This window comes from Lagenorhynchus albirostris, chromosome 11, assembly GCF_949774975.1.
Source record: "Lagenorhynchus albirostris chromosome 11, mLagAlb1.1, whole genome shotgun sequence".
In the NCBI taxonomy this organism is placed as follows: domain Eukaryota; kingdom Metazoa; phylum Chordata; class Mammalia; order Artiodactyla; family Delphinidae; genus Lagenorhynchus; species Lagenorhynchus albirostris.
Window position 1 is genome coordinate 84,734,641 of NC_083105.1, and position 22,282 is coordinate 84,756,922.

Below are 22,282 nucleotides of genomic sequence, written 5' to 3' on the forward strand. Positions count from 1 at the left end.
AAGTGTGGATTTACCACTTTTCATAACTGTATTTTGAAAGCTTTATAGTCCTTTAGAGACAGATTCTCTGGAAGCCCTGCCAGTCAGAAAACACCCAAGATTAATAACAGGAATGATTTGTTGATGTTGACATCTTGCAAAATTATGCATTAGGTTTTCTTTAAAGAGGCATAACATGTATTTCCCATATTCAATTCTTTAACTTTTAGCTCATGTTTCAAATAGACTATTGGTGTATACTTAAATTGTTCCTCCAAGATTTCCAAAAATTACTTGACGAATGATGATAATGTAAATTTTTGAGTAAAGCACATGGTAAAAAATGCTGTTAATGGTTTGGCTTTTTGGAATAACATTGATTTTTTAAAAAAAAATTTGAATTTCATATCAGTGAAAATTTGATAACTAGTAATTTTAGTTTCACTTGACCTCACTTGTGGAATAGGTGAAAATGCCAATGGCAGATATAGGGTATGAGTCTCATTACCACACTGGTCTCCTTTATTGAGTTGCCGTTTGTCAAACCGTGAACATATATATGTAATGTGCTGCACTGGAATATATTCTGATGATCCTTTAGCATTTTTTCTTTGTTTAATAAAAAAAATAATTTAGAAGTTGACTGACAGAGAAACATTTGTGTATTTACCTGCTGCAGACATTGGTAAAGAACACACTGGATGATTTACAAAACATGCCTTTTTATAAAGACTCGAATTTTGAAATGGAGAGATTTGTGCCCATGTTCAGATATATATATTTTTTGTTCCAAGAAAATAGCTAGATGAGAAGGCAGCACCTAGCGAATAAATCATTGTAATTCCTTTTATAGAAGCTCTTCTTGTGTGCCTCTTCTCCACCCCATCCCTATTGAGAAATGTTGAAACCAGTTAATTTATCTTTGAGTTTTGAGTTTTTACAAAGTGTCAGCGACTATTCTAATAATAAAAATAAGTAGCATCTTTTGATTTTTCACTACACGGCATGTACTATTCCAGCAACCTTACACATGCTAACTCTATTCCTCAAAACCACACAAATAAGGCACAGAAAGTTATTTATCTTGTGCAACATCACACAGCTAGTAGATGGTAGCATCAGTATTTGAACCCAGGCAGTCTGGCTCCACCACCCCACACTGTTAACCAGTTCACTGTACTGCTTCCAAGTTGCAAAAGACCGTTAGAATGATGGCTTTTATACTTACAAGACCAATGGCATTATGAGCAAGTTAGCTTCTTAAAGGAAGGATTTAAATAAACTTATACTTTTTTCCCAAGTCTGCTTGCTCCTTACCACTAAAGGATTGCTCTCCTGTCCTGTCATGTATAGTTGCCACATTGATTTTAAAAATGGACTTGGAAAAGACAGAAGAATCCATGTCTTGGAAATTTTCAGTAAAAGAGAAATTAAAAGAATTTAAACTTTCCCATGCTGTTCAGCTTGGTCAGGACGGTCAGTACTCTATGTTCCTGTGTAAAAGCAGGTATTTGCCTCTTCTGAGAAGAGCTGTCAGTGAAGTTAACAGAGGATTTGTGTTGAGTTGTGTGATATGGAGAGTTACAATAAATAATTAGCATTGTCACAGCTTCCCCCCCCTCACAATAGCTGAAAGGTTAATTTTAACTTTCTCAAAAAAAAAAATTTATCAGCACACAGCTCTGCTGTTTGTTTTTCAGCCTGTGTTCAAAATCTCTAGTCAGCAGCAAAGCCCTGAAAAAAATCAATATTTAGGCTCCCTGACTCCTGATAGGGGTGTAAGGGCAGGGTTTTCTACTTTTTAAATTTGCTCCCTGATGTTTCCTTGCCCTAGCTTTTCTTGAGATAGGAGAAGGAGGAAAGTTGTATCAACCCCCTGTGGATAATTCCACCATCGTGGATTTCTGCCTGTTAGTCTTTTACTGTTACACACATTCACACCTCATATATTTTGCTCTAAAAGCAGAACATCTGAGATGATTCTGTGGTTGAAAAAGATCTCAAAGAGATGGAAGATGGATTTAATGTTGCCATTTTTAGATAATGCTGTAAATAGAATGGCAGCTGTCCTCAGATGCATAGCAGATATATAGTACATATGCTGAATAGAAACAGATAAAAGATTGCACTCAATTAATCCTCACGAAAAGTCATTTTAGCCATGGACTCAGTCTTTGAGTTTTTAAGTGCACTTATTCTACACCCTCATGTGATAAAATCCCATTCTTTGAAGGTGGCTCAGGAAGGGAAAAATTTGCTATTATCCTCAACTAGATTTAAAGCAGTCTATAAGATTTTAGTTATTTGCCCTCCCCCACCCCCATTTTTTAATCCTGTAAGCAATTCAAATCTACAAACACTTCTGGAACACCTGTTATGTATAAGGTACTCCTGGTGTGGTGAGGGGAACAAGACATGAGCTATTTCTTGTATAGAAAAGGCCTAAGTAGAAATTTGTCATGCAAGATAGAATGTGATAGTTGCTATAAGTCAATTTTGACAGGTATCTTTAGTTCAATAACTAATAATCGTTAGTTGAATATTTATAAAACAACACCTCTGTTTCAGGTGTATTGCTAATAGGTACTGTGGATACCAAGTTGAATTAATGAACCCAGTCCTCAAGGAGCCTTCCTCAAGGGAGTTGGCATTTAAACTAAAAATTACATCCAATAATTGAATATAGAATTTAAATGTTCAGAAGTAGCAGACTCTCCCAGAAGGTGCTGGGGAGTAGAACAGGGCTTCACAGCAGAGGTACTGAGTAATCAAGATTTTGAGGCATGAATAAGAGTTTAGTAAATAAATCATGAGGGATAAAGGCAGTAGAAGGGGAGGCATTACAGAAAAAGGGAATATCATGCCCAAAGCTAAGGTGGCCTGAGACTGAATGGTCTGGGGTCGCCCTCATCCTGTACAATCTCTCTGCACTGTGGAAGGGTGTCTGGAGTATTCAGTAACGACAGGTTATGAAAGTCTGGGCCAAAAGCAAAGTAGATTGTCCATGTAAACTTTGTTTTCATGACGGCAACTTACCTGCTTTCCCTTTAAGATGGACCAGGTTTTGAGTGGTCTGATTCCTGACTCTGGAACTCATTATGTTGTGATCTTGAGCACTTTTCTACACCCTTTAGACCTCAGCTTTTCAACAGTAAATGGAAGTTCTGATATTTCATATAAAACAGTACATTGTCTTATACCTAGTATGTAATGATGACTTTAATTATTGCTCTTTTTTTTTTTTTTTTTTTTTGCGGTACGCGGGCCTCTCACCGCTGTGGCCTCTCCCACCGCGGAGCACAGGGTCCGGACGCGCAGGCTCAGTGGCTATGGCTCATGGGCCCAGCCGCTCTGCGGCATGCGGGATCTTCCCGGACCGGGGCACGAACCCGCGTCCCCTGCATCGGCAGGCGGGCTCTCAACCCCTGCGCCACTAGGGAAGCCCGCTCTTTGGTTTTTTGATTGACCATCTATTGGTGGTGCTGCTTGCTGAGGGATCAAGACATAACTGCATTCAGTCAATGCAGTGTAGCTGCCGTTCTTCCCAGAAGTCTGGAATTTCAGTGACGTGGGAGAGGACATGGCAAGAGCTCTGGAATGGGAATTTGCAGACCTGAATTCTGGTTCTACCTTAGCCACAAGCTGAGACTGGTGATCTTGACTCAGAATGTGCCCTGTGAGTTTCTTCTTCTCTGAGGTGGCGGGGTAGGTGGGTGGGTGTGCAGTAAATGTCTGTCTGACTCATGTCCTTGTTGTTATGAGTAGTTTCTGAGGAGCAGTCCAGTGACTCGAAAGAGATCAGCCACACAACCTAATTCCAGTAAAGCTTTACTCAATCAGAAATGTGATTTCACATTTTCTCTTGGAGGGGAAAACTTGTCTACAGCAACCAAACTCCTTTTAAAGAATGGTGGTTTCCCCATCGTTGTAAAAAATGACAAAATGCAGTTAAACTTCATTAAACATGCGGAAGGGTGTTTGGCCAGCCTTGCTCTTTCTTTCAGAGTTGGAGAATGGGAAGAGGGGGTGTGGTTTGCTGGCCTGGATGTGTGGTGGTAAGGTTGTGGTTAGGTGAGCTTTCAAGAGCACGTCAGCCTGTTGAGCTTCTGCGTATCAGAACATATAGGACGTACCCATGAATATGTTCATGGTTGCTGAAGTTTACATCTTGAGAAAACCTGGTTGGTATTGACAAGGAATATAGTGCTTGTTTCTATGGACTAGTTGTTATACTCATGAATAACAAGTGTTCATTCACAAAGTACAGAGAGATTAACATCCTGAAGAATATGTTGTCGGTAGGGCCACAGTCAAGGAGTGTTACCTCCAGATTCCAAACCACAGCCCCTGGATGTGATTTCCTCTCTTGACAAAATCTAACTGCTATTTTCACTGTACATTAATTTTGATATCATTTTGAAGTAATAGCATGTATGGCTCTGTAGTCTCCTAACGTACACAGCCCTCTCTCTCTTTCCTCTATTTTCCTTGCTTTGTTTCCACCATTAATCTAATAACCAGCCACTTCTTGTACTGATTATCTTGTCATTGAAACCGTAAAAGCCTATGGCAGGTAAACCTATGGCAGGCAGATGGTCGCCCCAGTATATCAGCTGTCTCGGATGTGGGGTTTTTTTTGGGAGGAGGTGGGTACTACAATGTGTTCTGGAAAAAAAAAAACACACAAAAAAGAGCCCAGATCGTACAATTTGAAATTTAACAGAATGTATTTGCTAACACTTTCAAAGTTTCCTTAAGACCAAAATTCATTATGGAAGCATCTTTTGTGGCGTATGAAGTGAAAGAGAAAGGGGGAAACTACGGTGTTGGAAAGAGTGCAGAGGTTGTTATAGTAGATTTTCGATAGCAGTGTTTGTGGCTTTGGCCTTTTGGTGGGTGTACTCTTGGTTGGGGTGACGGGGGGTGGGGTGGGGTGGGGTTGGGTGGGGGAGGCAGGGATACTCCCAAGCTATTGGTTGCTTCTGCTTGTTCTCATAGCAGCCTGAGGGGAAAAGTGCTTGTTTAAACACTAATATATTCCGTAAAACCCAACAATTATGGCAAGGTTTTTAAAAAAGAAAATTACATTCAAGATGAATGAGGGTATATTGAAATAATTATGTTTTAAGGTGTGTAACATTAAAAGATATTGAATACAATATTGACTGTTTTGTGGAAATAGCAATAATGAGATTCCTTTCACCTAATCTTGCAATAATTGGGTTATTACTATGCAAATGAAGGTATTACTTTAAAAAAGTAAGGAAGCAAGACAGATCCTTGAGGCTGTCCTTTATCTATTCTTAAAGCTGTGCTGTCAGTTCTCCTTAGACTGAAGATCCTTTTCTAAACAATGTGGAGATGTTCGTTTCGCTCCATGCCCCTGAAATTCCACTATAATATTTTTTAGCTGCCACAGGTAGCAGATCTGTGGCTGGTGATCTGATATATTTTTTATAGCTCTTTGTGGAACCCAAATGAACAATTGAAGTGTATAATTATTGCCCACTGTCTTTTTTTTTTTAATGAAATGTTGTGAATTTTCCTGGCCAAGAGTCTTGCTGGGGCCCTCATCTCCACTTTCCATGCAGCTCTATCATTATTGTGTAGTGTCAGGTGGTACCTAGGCCTCTCAAAAGCCACCAGGTCATTTAGGGCTAGCAGACCTCTTAGGACACCTTTGTGGCTGAGGAAGTGAGTCCATTAGTCCTCAGTCATCCTCAAATCAATGGTCTGTCCATTGCTATCACCACGATGTCCATTTAAGCTTCTGTGGCACCCATGAAATGAATAGGAATATTTGGGACAGTTGCCATTTTGGTTCATGACCCAGGTAAATACCTGTGTGTTCAGGGGGGGAATGGTATTTCAAACTGTTGATTGCTGAGGCTTTGGGTAAAAGGCGATTATATTTCCTGAGAATGTTGCACGATCTTTACACCCTGCTTGTTATATGAAATGCTCTCTGTATAACCAAAGATACAAAGTTCCATATTAAAAGTTCTCTAGTACTCCCACCTAGGGAAAGCATCACACAAAAGTCTTGGACTGAGCCTTATTGAAATCTCACAATGGACTTTTTGTAGTTTTAATGCTCTTCAGTAGTATATACTAGATTAATCAGAACAAGTAGATTTGAGGAAATCATGAAAGAAAAATTTCATTTACCAAGTACTTTTGGTTCCAAGGATTAGGAGGTCAAGAAAATGCAAGCCTTATCAGTTTATTTCAGAATCAGTTGAGACGTGAGACACTTTATAAAAGGTCATCAACAACCTCTCTTTACCATGTGTTCTTCTGTAGTTCTTAAGGTAGAATTAGGCTCAGAGTGGCTACTGCCCGTTATATTCCTGCCATTCTCTGTTCAGTAGAGAAAACTTAGGATAAATTCATAAAATATAGGTAACATTTTCAAACAGTTCACAGTCCTGAAAATATTAATTTTAAATCCTTACATTTTTACAATTCAGCTTATTTGGTTGGCTTCAATAAATCATTGTATGTGGGTAATTTTTATTAGATTCCCCTGAAAAGGCTATTTAGGAAAGATGCAGAATTCTAGCACATCACTTGGGTTAGAATAAGTTATGCTGCTGTTATAAACAACCCTAAAATCTCATTTACAAGATCTGTTATGATTTTAGGTGATTCTGCAGGTCATTTATCTACCATATGCTGGCTTAGCTTTTGAAACTTCAGTTTTATGACACCTTTATATATACCTGCTTGCATGAACTCCCAGGCCAGGGAGGACTGAAGAGTTGAGCACTGCCAATTAAATGCCTTATTCCATTTAATAAATGGATAAACATCACTTCTCATATTTCTTTGCTAGAACTAATCATATAGTCATTCCTAATGTCATTGGGATGGAAAGTATAGAGGAGAACTAGATATTGATCAATACTGTACACTGATCACATCCAGTATTTATATATTCCACTTTTTGAGAATACCTTTGAAATATGAAATGCCACTCTTGATGTGTGGGTGAAACTTACAGCAAGGAGTGTAATGAACGATTTTCATTAAAAGCAATATACATTTTGCCCCTATTCATTGATGCACCCATTTGTCTAGATTTCCATAGACCTTATTATTCTTGGGTTTGATGGGACAGGTTTTACCTTGACTAAGGTCACTGTGCAGTCAACCTTTGCAGTTAGGATTATAGTGAGCTTTTAAATTGTAGCTGTGACCAACCTGCAATAATGATAAACATTATAGAAGAATGCCCTTTGTCCAGGTTTGATGAGGGTTGGTGGCATAAAATGCAGCTAACAGTTTCTTAGGTTGGAAATGGGGTTATTTGATTTGCGAAAGAAAGAAACATTGGAATCAGTACATTCTTCCTCTCATTCTGATAGGATCTACAAACAAAAGAGAGAACACTTTAGTATGATGAATGCCCCATTATCTTTTTTTTAAATAAGTTTTTTTCTATGTCTGTGAGTCTTTTTTGTTTTATAATTAGATTCATTTGTATTATTTTTATTTTATTTTATTTTTGGCCGCGCCACAGGGCATGTAGAATCTTAGTTCCCCAATCAGGGATCGAACCTGCGCCCTCTGCATTGGAAGCATGGAGTCTTAACCACTGGACTGCCAGGGAATTCTCTGCCCCATCATCTTTGTAAACAAGGCAGAATATTTGGAGCTAATAGGTGCTTAGCAACAATAAACGTTTGTATCTTATTTAACTTTTTGGGGGTAGCAAACAAGAAGAGAACAGGAGTGTGTTTGACCTGAAGGTGGGGAATGTTTTACCACTTAGGTGGGACAGCTTTCTGTCATCCTCAGAAGGTAACCAAGTAATTTCTTTTAAGTATCATCGTGAACACAAGAATTTAAGCATATTTGATGAGCTTGATCAATTGCAATTCTCACCCTTTTTGAAACTCAGATTGTCTCATTTTTGACCAACGGAAACCACTTCGAACTGGCTTCTGAGTACTTTTGACATAACTGTTGTCATCTTTGATAGCTTCCTTGCTATCTGGTGTGTCAAGATGTTCTGCATTTTGTACATATGCTGCCCCCATCTACTTCTCTAAGCAGTCTTGTGTTTTGAGCACTAGGTATGTTCATTTCTTCTGATTTGGTCATTATTTATAGGCCTAAACAGACAGTGCTATTTTATGCACTTAGAATATATGTGAGGTCTATCAGAAGTTTTACTAATATTTTTAGAGAGCCATGTTTCAACCATGGAAGAGTATCATCTTCTAGCTACCAATCACAACATATACATTTAAAATGTTTCTGATCTTATTATTTCTTTGCTTAGTACTTTGGGCAGAGTCTTCTTTCACAAGTTTGTATTCATGTTTGGCTCTCCTTTGGGTAGTGGTGATCAAATCTGCTACAAGTTACTGTTTCTGCAGCCTCCTATACATAGAGTTCTGCTTTCATTATTTTAGCTTAATTGCTTCATCTTGATCACCATTTACCAATATTTATCTGCTGCTGTAATTTCCTCAGAAGTTGTCATATACATTATATTACTTATATATTTCTGTAGTTAAGCATTTAAAATTATTTTTTAAGTGAGGGAGTGAAAAAAATAAGGGAGTAAACATGATCATTTTGCTGAGCTAATATAGCCCATATCATAGTTGGCTTAAACGGTTAATTGTAGTCCTGGAAACTGCAGCCCACAACATTGTTTGGCAATGAAATATAGAAAGTTACAGAGTTTATAACATTCGCTTGTTCAGAAAACCCTTTACGGGCTGGGCCTCATCATAAGGAACTCTTCGCTAATATGACCAGGGAATAAAATGCCCCTACTCTTAGCAGCTGTGTAGGAGGAAAGAGGAAGGGTGGAGTTGTAAAATCTAAAGTTTTTGGGTTTATTAGAACCTTGGTTATGTATAATTTTCTTGTGCCCTCATTTGATAAGAATGCCTGGACCAATCTTGGTGACTCTGACAACTAACTACTCCGTCTTTTCAGAGGATGGTGTTCTGCCCATCTGAAATGGATCACCTGGATTTGTGCTTTCAGATACATACAGAACCTCCCTTCCTCCTATTTACCTGTCCTGCTTCCACTTTTTCAAGTCTTCTGGAGGCTCTAAGACTAACCAGAGGGCCATGAAATGAGATATATTATTGGATCACAGCCATTTGTGAGTGATGCACAAGTGTCATGGAGTATTTTTAAAGAAATTAGGGTAGTTTTTAAAAAAAAGCCCAACGAAATTTAATAATAAGAAAGATGGTATCTCACATAGACATTAGAGGTAGGGCAGATTATTGGGTTGAATTTGTCCATTGCTTTCAGCATCTTATCTCTGCAATTGCCCGAGCTCTGACCTCCTCTGTACGTCACCTTTATTCTTAAAGCCAATTGCATCTGCAGTTCCAGCTCTGACAACCATAGAGTTTGAGAAAGTGACCATCTCTTTCAGTGGTTCTCTCTTAAAAGTGAGGAAATGTTTTCCCAGAAGCAAATGTCACTTATGTTTCACTGGCCCACGTTGTGTCATATGTCCATTCCTGGGTTCAAACCATGTTTCCAGGGGAATGCCATTCATAGACTAGTATAGGTGTGGGTTCACCAAGCCATCAATGGAAAGGAGGATGGGATTACCATGATTGCCTTAAATTTGCAGGACCCACTGCAGAAGTTGGGCTCAATCCTTCATACTGCACTGCTCTTACATGCTGAGGAAGGGATATTGAGGAGAAAACCACATTATCTGTTACATTATGCCTTAGGGCTTATTTGTTCATTTGTATGTTCATTTGTTTGGCTGTAGCATGTGAGTAAAATAATGAGCAATTACTGTTGGAGCAAGAAAAAGGAGGGCTTCCCTGGTGGTGCAGTGGTTAAGAATCCGCCTGTCAATTCAGGGGACGTGGGTTCGAGCCCTGGTCCGGGAAGATCCCACATGCTGGGAAGCAACTAAGCCCGTGGGCCACAGCTGCTGAGGCCTGCGAGCCACAACTACTGAAGCCTGTGTGCCTAGAGCCCATGCTCTGCAACAGGAGAAGCCACCGCAGTGAGAGGCCTGCGCGCCGCAGCTAGGAGTGGCCCCCGCTCACTGCAACCAGAGAAAGCCCGTACACAGCAATGAAGACCCAACACAGCCAAAAATAAAAAAAATAAATGACATAAATTAAAAAAAAAAAGAGGAAAAACCCAATCTGATATAATGTATCCAAAGAGGTGTGATTTGCTGGTAAAAATCTTTCCAAAAATCCCACTGATTTTTATTATTTTTAAAATTTCACTGAGTGTGGATTACATGAGCAACCTAATGTTATCCCTTTGTACCTCTAGACGAGCTCAGTGAAAACCAACTTCTGTGAAGTATGATTAAACTTGCCCTTAAGAGCTGTCATCTGCACTGAGTTTTTTATTAAGCCATCTTTCCATGGCTTCTCCTCCCAAGCCCCCTGTTATAGGTCAGAGTGTCCTGGGCTCTAGCAACCCATATCCCCATATTTTTCTAGATCCATGCCTAGAATATTGTCTGTTCTTCCCTCCAACTTTCCAGATCTTTCCTGTTCCTCAAAACTCAGCTCAATACTATGTCTATGAAGCCTTTTGGTGACCAGGCCAGTCTGAGGTTCTTTTTTCTCTTTCCTCTGAATACTTTAAGTATTATTTTCTACTCAGGTCAAATCATCTGCTGTCTTTGAAGTAGTTAGATCACAGCTTCTTTATTAATATGTTTTAATGACTTTGTTTTTTACCCATCATCTGACAAAGTATGTTGCAGATATTGCTCAACAATAGAGTTATTTAGTTTGACTGAGTATTCAGAGATGGGTTGAACTGCTTATGACACTAATATCAGAACCAGGAGTTTCATCTTATTCATAGAGGAGGCCTGAATACTGTTTTCACTCTGGACTTTCAGTTTGGGCTAAGAGCTGTAGGATGAAACAAAGTTTACCAGCCTAATCCACAGATTGGTATGTAGTTCTTCTGTCTTTATCCATTCAGTCTTTAATATATCAGCTGAAGGGATAATTTGGGATTACTCTCTGTTTTCAGAATTTAGAACTTAGTATATTCTCAGGATTTTGCTTCTAATCAGGAATAATGTCTTTGTGTTATAAAAAGTATTAAAATATTATGTGTTATCCAAACTAGATGTCAGTTATTTTATAGTATACCTTTGATCCTTGATGGTACTGTGGCTGGAAAGGAAAACAAGTCCTCTTATGTAGAAATGTGGCCTATTAACAATGAAAAATGTATTTATAGGTTGTTTTTCTTTTAACAGTTCATAGTCTGTCTATATTGAAGGTATTTGGTCTGTTCACCTACTGAGTTTTCACTGGTAAAAGTATAACTTCACCTTTAGTCCGTGAACATTAGCATAGGGGTTGACCCATTTAACTTTTTCATCTTAAAAATCACAAAGGCTTTTCAAAAGTAGCAGGGGGCATTTACACAGCAAACTAGTGGAAAATGTTATGAGCTTTCTTTAGCTGGTTTGGTTTTAGCTGCCACTTTGGAGCTTTTACACTTCTTTCCCTTTCCTACCCCATCTCCAGGAGGTAAACAAAGAAACAATTTGCATCAACTCTAGAAATGCCTCTGAGATCACTGCTCTAAGAGTGCTGGGGATTTGGAGTAGAAATCCTGAAAAAGAGAAAAAGGCAAGGGTAAAAGCTCTGTTGACAAGGGAGTTTCATAGGCATGTGGTGAGAGCACAACATTGGACGTGTGAATACAAATTCTGCAAGTTTCCTCTCCTCTTGTGAAAAAAAGTCTAGGCGTGTGGAAGTTCTGTCTGGTTAAAGAGTTAGACACAGTGGCAGCTGTATAGCTTAGTTTTTCTTTCTGATTCAAATACTTCCCTGTTGGAGTGTTTAGCACCTTCAGTTCTTCTTGTCCTGCTCCTCAGCACATGTGGCACCACTGGTTGGGAGGAAGGCTGATGGCGGGCTCTGTACCTGATGCTGAACGGTGCTTTATCATTTGGCCAGTCCGCTGGGCTTGAATGGAAGGGAATTTGAGTTCTCACTTCGGTGCAGACCATTAGCACATTCGTCATCTGCTGGCGTCAGGTCAAGGAACACCCAAGTCAGCTCGTGAACCAAGTTTTTCCCTGGAGTAAACATAATACATATATTTGGCTAGGAGTTCAGCTGTTAAAAGATGATTTTTTTTTCTCGGTGGGATCAGGTATTTGTTCATATTTAGATAGCATCTAAGTGGAGGCAATTTAGACATTTAATCAAAGCAAAAATCTATTCTAAAAAAATAGGAAGACCTCATCATAGATTCACAGATCTGTGTATTTGTGTGCTCAAGGATAATAATAATACTGGGAGACGTTTCAGAGAAAAGAGATGAGTAGAAATAAAAAAATTTCATGAATTTGAGCCCAAGTAAACGAAACTCTATTATTTAATTATAGTAGCTGACTGTGAATATAAATGGGAGATGTAGAGCAAGAATTTTTTCCAAAGTTTGGATCATAGAAGATTTTATGACTAAAAGAGGAAATCTGTCACTAAGAGCTACAAACTAGAGGTTTGATCTTTCATAAAATAAATTGGGGAGTATAAAAAATATTTGGGAATTGAGGACTGTCCCTTTTGTATATGCTCAAGGATTTTTACATCTAAAGTGAATAAAAACTGCATAATGTGGGAAATATGTCAGTGTCCTTCAAATTTGTCCCTCTGTGATAGCATGGTTAGGTGGGAAAAAACTCACTGATACACAATGGAAAAGGACATGCTAGCTTTTACAATTTCATGTTGAGAACTTCTTGTGGGCCAGTGCCTGCAATAATATCCATGGTTGGGCCATTTATTTGCTACCAGTTGCTACTTTTGGCACGTGGGTACATTTAAACCCCAGAGTCTTGGTTAAATTCCAATGTAGATGAGTGATGATATTCCATCTGCCATGTTCTTTTTTTGCCTTCCTTAAGGAAATGAAGCATAACTGCATTCCCAAGCAGACTGTTCATATACTACAGATAAAAATTAATATTTTTATTCCTGAATGTGTGGTTCAGTGTCATCAGACCTCAGTTCTAGGCTCAACTCTGTCACTGACTCACTCATGACCATGTGCGAGTTAATTTCATCTCTCTGAAATGAATTTTCTATAAAAGGTGAACAAGAGCCTAGGTAATTGTTAAACCTACTGAAAATTGTAACATTATGAATGGTTGTTAGTCCACATTCTTGATAAATGAAATAAGAGGAAAATTTTGTTCAGACTTCAAAAAGTTTTCAGATTTCTATTCACTTTAATGTATTAGAAAACATTCTCTTAAACATTATCTTTAAAGTTGTCTATCCAAAAAAGTATACATCAAATGACAGAAATATTGGTGTTTCAAATCAGAGTGATGTATTGTTTTCCCCCTGTCTAATTCCAATTCACATATCAGTTATCGTTTTAGTGGAGGTATGAATGTGTATGTAGTTCTAAGTGGGGAAAAACAGGAGCATTTGGGGAGGAAACAGGACAGTATCTCACATAGCTACATTTATTCTGATGTTTAGATTTACCAAATCCCACATTTTTGCAGAAATATTCAGTAGGACATGATTCATGACACCTTTCATTCAAACTGATAATATGATGACACCATCGGACTGTGATAAATTATGTAATTTGATGTCATACCTAAAGCAACCACTAAAAAAGCTGTACAAAGAGACATTACAGATAAATCAAAATTGAATTATAAAAAATGTTGAAGGAAGGAAAGAAAAAGAAAACAGAGAAATGAAAAACAGACAACAAAAAATAAAATTACTCGCTTCAAGCCTAACATATGAATAATTACATTAAATGTAAATGGTCTAAATACAGCAATTAAAAGACAGATTGTTAGAGTGTATTAAAAAATAGCACCCAACTACAATGCTGTATCTTTATAAATTCTCTTTGAATATAATGATGTTGGCAGGTTGAAAGTAAAGAATGGATAAAAATATATCATGCAAACATTAATAAAAAGTAAACAGGGGTTGCTATATTAATATCAGATACAGTAGACTTTGGAGCAAAGAAAATTACTAGTGACAGAGGAGGATATTATATAATGATAAAAGAGTTGCTCCATCAAAAAGACATAGCAATACTAAATGTGTGTACACTGAATTACTGAGTTGCAAAAAATGAAATATTTGAAAAAAGCAAGACACTTTATAAATATAGTTGAAGACTTCAACACCCCTACCTCATCAATTGATAGAAAACTAGATAGAAAATCAGCAAGAATATAGAAAACCTAACATCAGTAACCAACAGACTCTAATTGGTACTTACAGAACACTCCACCCCACAGCAACAGAACACATATTCTTTTAATGTAACCATGGAACATATAACATGATAGACCATATCCTGGGTCAGAAAGCAAATCTCAACAAATTTGAAAGAATTAAAATCATAAAGAATGTATTCTTTGACTACCATGGAATCAAATTAGAAATCAACAATGGATAACATGTAAATCTCTGAACACTTGGAAATTCAGTAACATACATTATATTTATGTATGGGTCACAAAAGAAGTCTCAAGGAACATAAAAAATACATTGAACGGAATGAAAATAAAAAATACAACATCAAAATTTGTGGGTCACAAGTAAAGAAGTGCTGAGAGGCATGTTTGTAGCATTAAATTCATACATTAGAAAAAAGTAAAAGTCCCTAATCAATAATCTTACCTCACACTTCAAGAATCTAGAAAAAGAAGAGCAGAATATACCCAAAGCAAGCAGAAGGAAAGAAATAATGTTAAGAACAAAAGTTAATAAAATTGAAAACAGAAAAATAATCAACAAAAAAAGCCTAGTTATTTGAAAAGAGTGATAAAGTAGACAAACCTCTAGCAAGACTGACAAAGAAAAAACAGATAAGACACAGATTACCAGTGTGAAGAATGAAAAAAAGTGTATCACTGCAGATCCTGCAGACATTAAAGGGATAATAGGGGATACTAGAAACAATTCTACACACATAAATGACAACTTAGATGAAATGGACCAACTCCTCAAATGACACAAACTACCACAACTCACTCAATATTAAATAGATAATTTGAATAGCCCTATAACTATTAAGGAAATCGAACAATGTTAACATTTCAAAAAAAAACCCACTCCACTCCCAGATGGCTTCACTAGAGAATTCTAACAAACATTTAAAGAAGTAACATCAGTTCTACACAATCATTTTCAGGAACCCATTCATTTTATGAAAGTGGTGTTAGCCAGATACCAAAACCTGATAAAGATAGTACAGAAAAGAAAACTAGAGATAAATATCCCTCATGAACACAGACACAAAGATCCTTAACAAAATATTAGCAAATAGAATTCAGCAATATATAAAATAACATATATTCCATGACCAAGTAGGGTTTATTCCAGGGATCAAGGTTCATTCAGTACTTGCAAAACTGTTGGACAATTCACCATGTTAACAGACTAAAGAAGAAATATCACATGATCCTATCAATTCATGCCGAAAAAGCACTTGACAAAATTCAACACCCATTTAGGATAAAAATTCTCAGAAAAATAAGAACAGAGAACTTCCTCAACTTGATATAAAGCATCTGAAAAAAACTGCATAAATTCTGTAACAACATTACTCTTAATGATGAAAGACAATTAGTTCTCTTCAGATCAGGAACAAGGTCAAGAATGTTTGCACTCACCAATTTTATTTAATATCGTGCTAGAATTTCCAGCCAGTACAAAAAGACGAGAGAAGGAAATTAAAAGCATAGAGATCAGAATCGAAGAAATAAAACTGTCCCTATTTGCAGGTGACATGATTGTTTATGTAGAAAATCCCAGGGAACTTAAAAAAAAAACCTTCCAAGATTAATAGGTGAGTTCAGCAAAGTAGTAGGATATAAGATAAATATACAAAAATCAGCTATATTCCTATATAATAACAGTGAACAACTGGACACCAAAGATTAAAACACAATACCATTTATAATCACTCAAAAATTTAAATGCTTAGGTATAAATCTAACAAAACATGTGTAGAACTTGTATGCTGAAAGCCACACAGTACTGATGGAAAATCTAAATAATGGATTGGAAGACTCACCATAACAAACATATCAATTCTCTCTAAACTGATACACAAGTTTAACACAATTTCTATCAAAATTCCAGTAAGATTTTTTTGTAGATATAGACCACATTATTCTAAAAATTTTATAGAAAGGCAAATGAATCAGAATAGGTAGAAGAATTTTTAAATAGAAGAATAAAGTGGGAAGAATTGATATACCCAATTTCAGGATTTATCATACAGCTACCGTAATCAAGACTATGTGATCTTGGCAGACGGATACAAATATATATCAGTAGAATACAACGGAGAACCCAGAAATTGGCCCACACAGATGTAAACTGATTTTTGACAAAGGTGCAAAACCAATTCAATGGAGGAAGCATAGCCTTCTCAACAAATGGCACTGGAGCAGTTGAACATCCATAAACAAAAAAATGAACCTTGACCTAAGTCTTACAACTTATACAAAAATTAACTCAAAGTGTATAGAGAACTTAGATGTAAAGTTTAAAAATAAAATTTTTATGAAAAAAATGGAAAATCTTGTTATAAAGCAGAAACTAACACACCATTGTAAAGCAATTATACTCCAATAAAGATGTTAAAAAAAGAAAAAAAGGAAAATCTTCAGGACCCAGGGCTAGGCAAAGCATTGTTAGACTTTATATCAAAAGCATGATTCATAAAATAAAAAATTGATAAATCAGACTTGAGCAAAATTGAAAACTTTTGCTCCATGAAAGACCCTGTTAAGAAGATGAAAAGACAAGCTACAGACTGGGAGAAAATATTTGCAAACTATATATTTGGACTTGTATTAAGGATTGGTATTAAGAGTGTAATCTTTCAAAACTCTAAAATAAAAAATGAAACAATCCAATCAGAAAATAAACAAAAAACATGAAGAAACATTTCATGGGAAAGGATATATACAGATATCATCTAAGCACATGAAAAGATGTTTGACATCATTAACCATTAGAGAAAAGCAGAATGGGCTACAATAAGAAATAGTGACAACACTAAATGCTGGCAAGGATCTCAGAAACTGGCTCACTCATGCATTGCTAATGGGGTTGTAAAATGGTACAACCATTTTGCAAAACAGTTTGACAGGTTTTTAAAGAAAACTTTACATACAACCACCATAAAACCCAGCAATTGCTCTCCTGGGCATTTATCTCAGAGAAAGGAAAACTTATGCTCACACAAAAACATGTACACAAATGTTTATAGCAGCTTTACTTATAATAACGTCAAACTAGAAAGAAAGCAGTGCCCTTCAATGAGCGAATAGTTAAATGATCCAGACCATAGAACACTATTCAGCAATATGACTGAATGAACTATTGATACACACACCAACCTGGATGAATCTCCAGAGAATTGTGTTGCTCATATAATTTTGTTTGTATAATATTCTTGAAATAACAAAATTATAGAATTTGTACATTAGTGGTTTCCAGGGTTTAAGAAGGAGATAGGATGGGAGGGCTATAAAAAGGCAAACTGAGGGACTCTTATGGTGATGGAAATGTTCTGTATCTTAACTATCAATGTCAATATCTTGGTTTTGATATTGTACTATAACTTTATAAGATGTTACCATTGGGGGAAACAGGGTAAAAGATACAGGGGATTTCTCTGTATTACTTCTGACAAATGCATGAAAATCTACAGTGATGTCAAACTAAAATATTTGATTAAAGAAAAACACAACCTTCTAATGGCTTCTAGTTTAAAATTCAGAGCCTTTCCTGGGCCTTTTCCAACACCATTCATGTCCTGCTGGTCTCCCCCTGACGTATCTTGCTGCAGCCACAGTGGCCTTTTTGCTGTTCCTGCACATGCTCAGCAGGCTCTCACCACAGGACCTTTGTGCTTGCTATTCCCTTGGCCTGGAAAGTTCCTCCATCTGGCTTACTCTCTTTATCCTCCTCTCTGCTCATAAGGCACCTTATCGGAGAGGATTTTTCCTTGAATAGTCTCTCTAAAGTAGCACCCCTGTCACAATCTATTTCCTTACTTGGATTTCTTTGTCTTCTCTCATTAGAAACAGGTTTGATGCTTTTAAAAATTCCAAGTTTTTAGGATAGGAACCTTAAGTTCCCTACTATGCCTTCTCTTTTCTATGTTTTCTTCTGGGATTTGGAGCATTTGATTTTCAAAATCAGACCAAACAAGCTGATTCATTTTATTTTCTTTCCTTCTGCTGATGCTTCTGTAACTTTCTAGATGGAATTTAAGAGTTCTGTGGTAGTGGATGTTGTGTATTCTGTCAGGTTCAGTTTATCACAATCTTCTGGCATTTCCCCAAACAGCTAAGATTTGAGAGTCAACTTCCTCACACCGTGAATCTGCCTCTAAGTGACTTAGCTCTAATTCTCTTCTAGGCTTGTTAATCAGTTCACAGTGTAAAGACACACTTTAAGAGGATCCTTGGAAGTCTTGGACAAGCTTCCCCGCATGTGGCAGGTATGTGTCTACACATTGAGTGTGCAAGAAATGTAACTTGCACACTTCTATAGTTAAATCTATTCTTCTATAGTTAAATCTAAATTATATTTTAACCCTTCATTTAACCATGTGGACTCAATTGGAGGTTGCATCCTAATTCTAGGTAAGGTTTTGAGGGTGGGGTGACATATCTGCTCCTAGGCTGTCATCTCTCTATGAGTCATGTTTGTTCTCTCATCCTTTGTCAGTACTTGTGAGCCATTGCTGAGGCACACTTTGGTCTTCCTTTGAGGGTCTTCTCTCCTTCTCTTGGCTTCTTCCAGATACTTCCTGGGCACACGAGGGTGTGCTCCTGCTAAACTGGAAGAAACTCTCTGGGGTGGCATAAAGCTCTTTGCTCCTTGCATGCCACTCTGAAGCACGTGGTCCTTGTTCTTTTGCTTCCGAGGCATGCTATTGTGGGAGGTCCTTGGCAAATCTGGTCAGGTCCGTCTACCTGGACATATCAATCGGTCATTTCCAAGGTCCAGACTCCATCCAAGAAAGAAAATCCTTTCCACCCTCCATTATCTCCCACCAGAATATTTGGGATTTCTCTCTGTAACAGTACTTCGAACAAGCACAACTTAGGAAATCGTTTACTTTTTTTCTTGTTGTTTCTTTAAAATGAACTGGGGAATGGGGGTGAGTATTCCCATGCCTCTGGATGAAATTTAGGTCTCACGTAGGCTCCATACCTAACAGGGATTACCCTTAGATTAAAAAAAATTTCTATCCACACTTTAAATCACAGACATTCAGAAATTAGAATGTCCAATCTCAGACCATAATTGTAGCTTCAAAGTGCATGTAATATCAAATCATCTCTCCTCCTCTCTCTGAGGCCCATTTTGTGGGTTGGGCTATTGCAGTGGGAGAGGGTGTGCTGTTTTCTTTCTCTCTCTGTCACCTCCTCCCCCATTTGCTAGCTGCTATTGCTAAACCCTTAGGGGTTGGAACATGGGAAGGAAAGGGAAAAGAGTGGTGTAGGGTTGTTTCTTACATGAACTGTTACTATGTTGAACTGGTACTATGTTAAGCTGGCTTCAGCTTTCTGGGCCTGGCAGTTGTTTAAAACTGATAGTCCCTTGGCCACTTTGGGGGGACTTTGGTTGCTTCCCTTGCTGGACCCATTTGTCTTCAACTCTCCTGACTTGGACAAGGCTTCTCCTTCAGCTGTCCACTTCCCACACAGCTCCTAGTCTTCAGCTAGTCCAGCCCACAGGAACTCCTATTTAGTGTATCAGGAATACTTCACGATGGTCATCTTGGGCTTCAGTCTGGCTCTCTCATCCCTGGCCCACACCAGCTTCATGAAAACATGCATCTCATGAACCTCCAAGGGCAGGAGGGGTTGAGGGTACTTCTAAAATTCCAGAGCTGCTCCTAGCCTGACCCTCTTGTCCTCCCAATCTCCAAGGTGGGAGCCAGTCTGCAGTCCATTGGGTTTCCCAAAGTCCAGCCTGTCTAAATTATTCCTTTGAAGCCTCTCTAAAGATTTGAGAGAGAAAATAGTCCCTTCCATCCCTCTTGCTTGGGGTGAGGTGGGACTTGCCATAGGGCAGCAGCTCAATCCAAGAACCATTTCACAATGCTTTTCCTCTCCTCTATCCTTTTGATCCTTTACATTCTCTGGTTGGCTTTTAGAACCATCCAACCAGTTCTTATGATTTTTTTTTTTAATCTGGATTTTGATCTAGCCCTTTACTTTGGGATTTCATGCCTGTTCAATGAAGGTGCCTCAGCTGAATCTTGCAGTCTAATATCTGGTCATTCTAGCCCCACTAGGAAGAGTTAGGGTGGTGGGGAGAGGGTAAAGTTTCAGCCACCCACCCCCAACTTGGCTTCTAGATGCACTAATGTCCGTACATGCCTTGACTACCTTATTCTCCACTCAGAGGTGTCTAAATCTGCTCTTAGCTTAGCAAATAAATAGGAGAGTCTCTTCTAAGTCTGTTTCCAATGCATGAGAATCATTCCAATTTCTCAGAGCGTCTTAGGCTTTTGAAACTCGAAAACCAATAATTGACATTCTTCCTTCCCCCATGCTTCCCTGCTCTGCCAACAATTTTCTTATGAAAATTGAGTGTAGAGTATAGCAACTTGGCTGACTGAATGGAGAAAGAAGCAAGATTCAAGGAAATGAAATAAAATACTTCAAATATTATACCCTATATGATAAAAAATATTGCCTGCCCTCTTTTGAGTATCTATGATGTGATTTTTAACCCTTATAATGGCGCTGCATCCTTTATATTAAGGATTTGACATTTGAGGAAACCAGGTGTATTAGTTTGCTAGGGCTGCTGTAACAAAGTACTACAAATGGGGTGGCTTAAACAATAGAAATGTATTGTCTCACAGTTCCGTAGGATAGGAGTCTGAAGTCAAGGTATTGGCAGGGTTGGTTCTTTCTGAGGGCTGTGAAGGAAGGATCTGCTCTGGGCCCCTCTCCTTGGCTTGTGGATGGCGTCTTCTCCGTGTCTCTTCACACTGTCTTTCCTCTCTGAATGTCTGCTCTATGTTCAAGTTTCCCTTTTTTCTAAGAACACCAGTTCTATAGGAATAGGGCCCACACTAATGACCTCATCTTAACATAACTAATTATATCTGCAATGACCCTATTTTTAAATGTTACACTCTGAGATACTGGGAGTTAGGACTTCAACATGTGAATTTGGGGATGGGACACAATTCAACCCATAACACCAGGGTTCAAAGAGGCTCAATAACTTGAATGTCACACAGACCTTGAAATGCCATTGTGGGGACTCCACACAATGATGGTGTGATTTTAAAGTTACGTTCTTTCTGCTGTACTGCACTTCATCTCAGGTGACTCTTGCATGCAGCCCTGTGCAATGAGGAGAACGCTGTTATTCCTTTAAACAACCAAACCAGACTGGCTGGGGCCTGGATCCACACAGCAAAGGAGTTCAGACTTGGATCATACTATCACAAGAACTCAGAATAACATCTTAACACAAAGGAGGAACAGGAACATGTTTGTGGAGAGGTTCAGTCTAATACCATCATACCATAGGCTAGAAAATGAAGTTATACCTGAACTAGAGGTATAGATTATGAAGAATTCAACTGGCTCTGAAACTACTAAAGTGGTGTCAATGTGAGTTCGGTGATGTTATTCCTATGGCCTGTGGTTTGCATTTTTGGTGTTCTTGACCTGTATTCATATCTAAATATGCTGTGTGTACATGGTCTACTCTATGTAGAGCATATTTAAACAATGTGTAATAAAACAAAATATTTAAAGAATGCAAAGGAAAAAGAATAAAATGTTTGCTATAAAGTTCCTGCAGGCATTTACTGGATAGTGATAATGATAGTTTTACTAAAAAAAGGATAAAATACGTTCAGCTTCAATGAGGATTATATTTAGGCGAATTATCAGATTATTTTGGATATTTTCTTCATAAAAGCAATTCTTTAGTGCATCCTATGTGGAAGATAGAAATTGTAATAGTGATTTGGAAACGTGGCTTCATGCATATGAACATAATTTGAGTCTTGTAGTATTTAGCACTGTTCTATTCCAGATGGCAAAACATTTTTATTATTCCTTTCAGTTAGTGCATGAAATATATACCTATGGAAATAAGTCCATTATAAGCTTTTCCTTGCCAAAACTCTAATAGATGCTCACTTACTGAGAAGTATGTGTACTGAGAAATATTTAAGAAAAATACACTTTAATGAAGCTGCACTAATGATATTTATTTAGCTAATTGTGTACAGGAATCTCAACATGATTTCA

General features: G+C 37.8%; 1 protein-coding gene across 1 annotated transcript in view; it reads left to right on the plus strand.

Annotated features, from left to right (window-relative positions):
- SOX5 (SRY-box transcription factor 5) overlaps positions 1–22,282 on the plus strand; it is a 963,387-nt gene that overhangs the window by 91,380 nt on the left and 849,725 nt on the right. The window contains exon 2 of the mRNA XM_060165318.1: positions 18,405–18,486. The gene's annotated coding sequence lies outside the window, so the exon portion shown is untranslated. The remainder of the gene's footprint in view (positions 1–18,404; positions 18,487–22,282) is intronic.